The sequence below is a fragment of the Ictalurus punctatus genome, chromosome 18, assembly GCF_001660625.3.
Source record: "Ictalurus punctatus breed USDA103 chromosome 18, Coco_2.0, whole genome shotgun sequence".
NCBI lineage: Eukaryota > Metazoa > Chordata > Actinopteri > Siluriformes > Ictaluridae > Ictalurus > Ictalurus punctatus.
The window spans coordinates 18,960,503-18,969,189 of NC_030433.2; positions in this window are offsets into that span (position 1 = coordinate 18,960,503).

Sequence of the window (8,687 nt, forward strand, 5' to 3'; positions counted from 1 at the left end):
TGGTCTCATCTGACCTCAACACTTTCACCCAGTTGTCCGCTGAATCATTCAGATGTTCATTGGCAAACTTCAGACGGGCATGTATATGTGCTTTCTTGACCAGCGGACCTTGCGCGCGCTGCAGGATTTCAGTCCTTCACGGCGTAGTGTGTTACCAATTGTTTTCTTGGTGACTATGGTCCCAGCTGCCTTGAGATCATTGACAAGATCCTCCCGTGTAGTTCTGGGCTGATTCCTCACTGTTCTCATGATCAATGCAACTCCACGAGGTGAGATCTTGCATGGAGCCCCAGGCCGAGGGAGATTGACAGTTCTTTTGTGCTTCTTCCATTTGCGAATAATCGCACCAACTGTTGTCCCCTTCTCACCAAGCTGCTTGGCACTGGTTTTGTAGCCCATTCCAGACTTGTGTAGGTCTACAGTCTTGTCCCTGACATCCTTGGAGAGCTCTTTGGTCTTGGCCATGGTGGAGAGTTTGGAATCTGATTGATTGATTGCTTCTGTGGACAGGTGTCTTTTATACAGGTAACAAACTGATATTAGGAGCACTCCCTTTAAGAGTGTGCTCCTAATCTCAGCTCGTTACCTGTATAAAAGACACCTGGGAGCCAGAAATCTTTCTGATTGAGAGGGGGTCGAATACTTTTTTCCCTCATTAAAATGCAAATCAATTTATAAAATTTTTGACATGCGTTTTTCTGGATTTTTTTTTGTTATTCTGTCTCTCACTGTTCAAATACAACTACCATTAAAATTATAGACTGATCATTTCTTTGTCAGTGGGCAAAAGTACAAAATCAGCAGGGGATCAAATACTTTTTTCCCTCACTGTACACAGTAGAGAGTCAAGTGATCATCGATCAACAGATACAGTCCCCTCTGAAAGTGTTGGAACGACAAGGCCAATACTTTTGCATTTGCTATACACCGAAGACATTTGGTTTTGAAATCAAAAGATGAAAATGAGTTGGACTAATCAACTAACAACCTCCACAGGGCAGGGCTGAAAGTATCACAATCCACTATTAAAAGAAGACTTTTGGAGCAGAAATATCAAGGCCATACCACCAGATGCAAACCACTCTGAAGGCCAAACTGGAATTTACAAAGAAATACAGAGATGAAACACAAAAGTTCTGGAACCCAGATTAACCGAAAGTGACGGAAAGGCCAATGTGTGGAGAAAGAAAAGATCTGCTCATGATTCAAAACATAGAAGCTCATCAGTCAAGCACAGTGGAGGTAGAATCATGACTTGGGCTTGCATGGCTGCTTCTGAAATGGGCTCATTAATCTTTATTGATGGTGTAACTCATGATTGTAGCAGCGGAATAAATTCAGAAGGCTGCAGAAACATTGTGTTTGCCAGTTTCCAGAGAAATGCATCCAATATAATTAGGAGGAACTTCATCACGCAGCAAGACAATGAATTGCTTGGGGGCGGGGGGAAGGGTAGTGGAAGGTTTTAGACTTAATGGTCTGCACAAAGCCCTGATCTCAACCCTACTGAATATTTTTGGGATGAACTGGAATGCTGACTGAACCCCAGACCTGCTCACCCAACATCAGTGACTGACCTGACTAATGCTCTTGCTAATGCTAATAGGCACAAATCCTCACATCCACCCTCCAAAATCTAGCGGAAAGCCTTCCCAGGATAGTGGAGGTTATTATAACAGCAAAGTGGGGACTAAATCTAGACTGGGATGTTCAAAAAGAACATATGGGTGTTATGATCAAACTTTTGGCCATAGAGTGAATTTACTACAGGTTAGATAATCAAATAAGGACAAACTAGCATCATTTAAAGGATTTTGCTTTAATTCAGTTCAATTCCATTTTAATTGTGTAGCACTTTTTACAATGGTCATTGTCTTGAAGCAGCTTTAATGAAATATATAAACAATATTTTTTTTTTCTACACTAAAGTAGTATTTTAATTTATCATCTCTTGCGTTTGTATTTTAAACTGAAACTTTTGATGGTGTTCTGCTGCTTGGGCTCTCGTGAAATAAATTTGACATTGGCATTTTAGCAATGAACCAGAGCAACAGACACTATCTAACACCTGAAAACACAATAAAAACACAACAAAAAAAATCTTTTTTTGGCCTCAACAACAGTTTTGCAGCATTGTAATGGTGATTCAGGACACCCTAGATATGATGGCCACAAGAAATATGCCTATGTGTGTAACCATTAAAAGCTCAGACTTACTGGGGGTGTACTGTATACGGTTATGAGAGAGTTGTCCCATTGGTCATTTCATTTATCAACTACATTTTTCATGATTTCATGAAAAATTTCATGATTTCATGATTTGACAATGCTGTAGTAATATAACATATTTGAGGTTTAAAAAAAAAAAACAACCAAGTAAACAAAAGAAAAAACAGTTATTTTAAACATTGTTTTTGCCTGTGGAGTTTTTGATCTGTTCTTTATGAATCCCATAAAAGGCTGCAACTTTTTTTTTTAATAATTACTTTTTCTTTCTTTCTTTCTTTCTTTCTTTTTAGAGGGAGAAACCGTAAAAATATACCATGGTATTCTTAAAAATACACCTTAATGCATAGGATGATTATCATACAAGAAATTTATTACTATTACATCTCTAGTCTGTGTTTGTTCTTGTGTGTGTGTGTGTGAGACGGTGTGCCCTTCATTTTGAACTTGGCTTATTATGGACATTTGAAATTCTGCCGCAGTGCGAGGTTTGAGCAGGAGGGATTTACGCGTCTGAGATACGCCGCTCTCCGGAGCGAATTAATGAGAAACGAAGGGCTTTTGTTGTTGCGAAATTCTCTTTTCTTCTGCAGGAGCTCCTCTAACCGCTTCCTCCTGACTGAGAAAAAAATTAAAATAAATAAAAAAAAGGAATGACATCTAATACCTGAGGGCACTTTCTTATCTCCAACCTGTCAAAAACAGACATGCCTATCATTCAGCCGGGCTTTAGAGCGCAGGAAAACTCACAGAATAGGCAATAGCATGCAATGTTTCCCCATTGTAACTGTGCTACCATTTTATCAGAGGTTTTTTTTTTTTTTTTTGCCTTTTTCTCTCTGCTTAAAGGAAAGGAACTGACTGGGTTTCAGTCTTCTGCTGAGAAAAGCAACGCTAACAACTGGCTTCCAAACCACTGTTACCTGCTAGAATCTAAAGTTTGGTAGCTGTACATGCTTGGCTTTCCATGACCCTGACCCTAACCCTAACCCTAACCCCAACACCAGTCCCTCTAGATGTATTTAGTGCCTTTAATTATTTATTTATTTATTTATTTTACAAAATCATAAAAGTAGTCTCCACAAATACCAACCAACATCCAAACCTGATTGCATTTTTATCTGCTAGAATCTTCATTTTGGAAATTCTACATTCTTTGGTTTCCATACATACAAAAATGTTTTTAAAAAAATAAATAATGAAAGTAGTCTACACACACAAAAGAAAATCTGCTTCCAGAGTGTTTGCATCATCATTTGCTAGAATATTAAGCCTGGAAGCTGTTTCTGTAACCCTAACCAAAGCACCAACCCTTAAGTCTATAGGTATAATATATCCCAAAATTGTTAAAAATCATCAAAGTAGTCTACACAAAAAAAAACCCACTTGACTTCCAAATTTATTTGCTTTCTTATCAGCTAGCATTTTAAGTTTTGTAGCTGTATGTCCCAGCCCCAAAGCCCACCCACCCATCCATCCATCCATCTTCTGTATCGCTTATCCTGCACTGGGTTGTGGGGGAGTCTGGAGCCTATCCCAGTGAGCTTGGGGAACGAGGCGGGGGACACCCTGGACAGGGTGCCAACCCATCACAGGGCACAATCGCACACACATTCACACACCCATTCACACACAATGGGCATTTTAGAGATGCCAGTCAGCGGGAGGAGGCGGGAATCGAACCCTCAGCTCCAGAGATGTGAGGCAAACATGCTAATCACTATTCCTAAGCCTATAGTTTAGCTAATGTTAGAAGCTAGCTGGTCAACTTAGATATAAGCTTAAAGGGCTCTTACCTTTTCCTCTTTAAAAATCATATTTTTGTTTTTCATTTTCTTTATTTACACACACACACACACACAGCCCAGTGTATTTGTCTGGTTCTTATATAAAGGTTTTTTTTCTGTGTAAATAAATGTTCACGTGCTGCTCATATTCCAATAGGATAAAAGAATCGGTGCAGGTAATCCTCCTTGGATTAAGAGCTCCTTCTCTTCTTTTTTTTTATTACTTGCTGAGGCTCTGATGTCTCGCCACTGTGACGGAAAACACGCAGAATATTAATAATAAAAACCTGACAGAGAGGCTGGTGTGCCTGAACACTGATCTCAGAACAACTCCTGATTACGAAGGAGTCAGGAACTGCTCAGTTTATTGTTTAACTTCTATCATCATTTTTATTATTATCACGATTGTGTGAGGAAATCGCTCTGTTCTCAGCTCAGATCCAAACACAACTACACTATAGTAGCAGTGAGTAAGAAAAAAAGCAGAAAGCACTGTGCTTTTTGTCCTTCACGTCAAAGTCGGCCAGTGAAAAGGGAGAAAATCCAGTTTTCACCTTTTCCAGGTGACCACGCTCCAAGTTTTTCCTTTTCCCAGAGTTAGAAGTCTTTCAAAATGTTAAATTCTCTACACTATTCTCATTAAAGGCCTTTTCAGTTGTCCCTCTGGGGGGAACCCTCAAAGGTTCTATGTTTTACCCTACAACAGAGTGTTTCCCTATCTTACGAAGCTAAGAACTTTCTGGAAACATTCTTGTAAACCACATTTCAGTGTTTGCCACGTTCTTAGTTCCCAGTGTAAAGGTCCACTCACTGGTCCAACGACGGTATCCAATGAGGTGGTAGAAGGATTCCTGTGTGTTTCTGTCTTCCATCCATCCATCCATCTTCTACCGCTTACTCCTTTTCAGGGTCACGGGGAACCTGGAGCCTATTCCAGGGAGCATCGGGCACAAGGCGGGATAATACGACATAAGAAAGTCAAAACTTGCATACCTGGTAGGGAAAAAATACACACAGTAATCATGTGGGAGATCTGTCTACAGATTCCCAGAATCTTTGGCCAGCTCTCCACCAAATACCCAAATCTTCTGTGGGTCCACCAAATGGTGTTGTTTGTGATTATAATTTGATGTTTGTGGAAGGATGTACCGTATTTACATACAGGAGGTAAGAGTGAGGGACCCTGGGAGGGCATGCCTTTAACGGCATGCAATATTTTTTCTTTGAGCTGCTGTTGAGGGAATAAGACCATATTTTCCAGACGCACTGAGACCTTTTATATGATAGCAAACATGTATAGCCAACTTCTGATTCACATTAAAACATGTTATGTAATGCATATAGACCTTGGGTGTGTTTAAGGTGATCTTGTCACAGAGAGAGAAGGGTGTGAGGAGAGAGGAGGAGGGAAACAATGTAGTGACGATCTCCTAGTCTCCATTCAGCACGATGTGCTAATTCAGATAGAGATGCTAATTCTGTGAGAGAGAGATCGAGTGATCGTTCTAGTAGTAGTCCTTCGTCCTTAGAAAGTAGTTCTCTCTAGGTTCAGACATCTCTGTACCAGTCTTACACCAGTGTCCTTTTCTGATTATCTGCTGTTCACATTTCACTGCATGAAGATTTTATTAGGAACACTATGCTAATACTGGGTAGCGTCTTTGTTTGCTCTCAAAACATTCCACAAGATGGTGGAAATATTCCTTTGAGAATCTGGTCCATGTTGACGTGATCGCATCACACAATTACTGCAGATTTTTCAGGTGCGCGTTCATGCTGTGAATCCCCATTTCTACCAGATCCGGTGACTGGGAAGGCCATTGAAGAACACTGTTCATGAAATGTTCATGAAACCAGTTTGAGACGACTTTTGCTTTGTTATCATGGTGGAAGTAGCTATAAGAAGACGGGTGAATTATGGCAGTGAAGGAATGCACATGGTCAGCAACAATATTCCAATATGCTGTGGCATTCAAGTGATGATTGATTGGAATGAACTGGCCCAAAGCGTGCCAAGAAAACATTCCCCACAACATTACACCACCTCCACCAGCCTGGACTGACACAAGATAGGTTGGGTCCACGAGTTCATGCTGTTGGTGACAAATTCCGACCCTATCATCTGTGTGCGTCTGCAGAAATCAAGATTCATCAAACCAGGCTACATTTTTGGTGAGCCTGTGCCCACTGCGGCCTCATCTTTCTGTTCTTGGCTGACAGAAGTGGAACCCAACATGGTCTTCTGCTTTTGTAGCCCATCTGCATCAAGGTTCAACGTGTTGTGCATTCTGAGATGCAATTGTACAGAGTGGTTATGTCTTACTGTAGTCTTTCAGTCAGGTAGAACCAGTCTGGCCAATCTCCATTGACCTCTCTCATCAACAAGGCGTCTGTCTGCAAAACTGCCTCCTCACTGGGGTTTTTTTTTCTCCTTTACTGCACCATTCTGAGTAAATTGTAGAGAATGTTGTGCATGAAAATAATAGATCAGTGGTTATAGAAATGCTCAAATCTGCACATCTGGTAGCAACAATCATACCACGGTCAAAATCATAGATTCTGATGGTTGATGTGAACATTATTGAAACTGCTGGCCCGTATCTGCATGATTTTATGCACCGCGCTGCGTCCACATGATTGGCTGATTAGATCATTCCACGAATGAGTAAGTGTCCAGGTGTTCCTAATAAAGTGTTCGGTGAGTGTAAGCTGAATATACACTCATCAAACACTTCATTAGGAGCACCTGTACACCTACTCATTCATAGAATTATTTAATCAGCCAATCATGTGGAGGAAGCGCAGTGCATAAAATCATGTAGAAAAGGGCCAGCAGTTTCAATAATGTTCACAACTTTAAAAGTTCTAACTTTAATATTCCCAAACTATATATAACCCAAAATACAAACATAGTGTGATTTATAATCAATAAGCAGAGAGAGAGAGAGAGAGAGAGAGAGAGAGAGAGAGAGAGAGAGAGAGAGAGAGAGAGAGAGAGAGAGAGAGGAGAACAGTTTATCAGTGTGTTGATTCTCTGGAGAAAATGCTGCACTTGAATCAATTCAGGTCACTGTTGTCATATTAATGTCATCTCTCTGCCTGTCTGTCTCTCAGAGAACACTCTCTCTTTCTCTCTCTCTCCGCCTGTCTGTCTCTAAAGAACACTCACTCTCTCTCTCTCTCTGCCTGTCTGTCTCTCAAAGAACTCTCTCTCTCTCTCTGCCTGTCTGTCTCTCAAAGAACTCTCTCTCTCTCTGCCTGTCTGTCTCTCAAAGAACACTCTCTCTCTCTGCCTGTCTGTCTCTCAAAGAACACTCTCTCTCTCTCTCTGCCTGTCTGTCTCTCAAACACTCTCTCTCTCTCTCTCTGCCTGTCTGTCTCTCAAAGAACACTCTCTCTCTCTGCCTGTCTGTCTCTCAAAGAACACTCTCTCTCTCTCTCTGCCTGTCTGTCTCTCAAAGAACACTCTCTCTCTCTCTCTGCCTGTCTGTCTCTCAAAGAACTCTCTCTCTCTCTCTGCCTGTCTGTCTCTCAAAGAACACTCTCTCTCTCTCTCTGCCTGTCTGTCTCTCAAAGAACACTCTCTCTCTCTCTCTCTCTGCCTGTCTGTCTCTCAAAGAACTCTCTCTCTCTCTGCCTGTCTGTCTCTCAAAGAACACTCTCTCTCTCTGCCTGTCTGTCTCTCAAAGAACACTCTCTCTCTCTCTCTCTCTGCCTGTCTGTCTCTCAAAGAACTCTCTCTCTCTCTGCCTGTCTGTCTCTCAAAGAACTCTCTCTCTCTCTCTGCCTGTCTGTCTCTCAAAGAACACTCTCTGCCTGTCTGTCTCTCAAAGAACACTCTCTCTCTCTGCCTGTCTGTCTCTCGAAGAACACTCTCTCTCTCTCTCTGCCTGTCTGTCTCTCAAAGAACACTCTCTGCCTGTCTGTCTCTCAAAGAACACTCTCTCTCTCTGCCTGTCTCTCTCTCTCTCTGCCTGTATGTCTCTCAAAGAACACACTTTCTATCCACCTGTCTGTCTCTCAAAGAACACGCTCTCTCTCTCTACTATTATTAAAACTCTTACACACGTTGTCATTTATTATATTTATATTTATCTGATGGTGATTTGTTGTCTCAGTGTCACTTATAATGTGTGCAAAACAAAGACGACAGCTCTGGATGGTCACCGTGTGTGTGTATGTGTGTATGTGTATGCGTGCACGCGCTCTTTGTGTCTGTTTTGACGGCCGTTGTGTCATTCTGTGCGTTTGGCTCATACCATTCCTGTGGGAGACGGGGGTCAAACCACTGAGGAGTAAACAACCCCCCCTAGTGGGCAAAACACACGTACACACACACGCACGCGCACACACACAAACACAGGTTTTCTAGCTTCCTAGCTTGTTAGTTGGCTTGGTTTTAAACTTACAGTTACACACTTTCATATCTTCTAATGTCCATCATATATTATGAGTTGGTGTTGCTGTTTGTATTATTTGTATTAATTATTTATTCGTTTATTTTATTTTATGAGGTCATTATGGAATGTATTTCCTCATGGAGAGATAAATCTGCTGTAGAGACCTTAGTGACCACATGGCCATATTATTGGGTTTGACTCATAGTCTGACAGAAAAGCTGCAGCTAATTTTATTCAGTAAACAGATTTTAAACTGGAGGAAGAAATTATATTT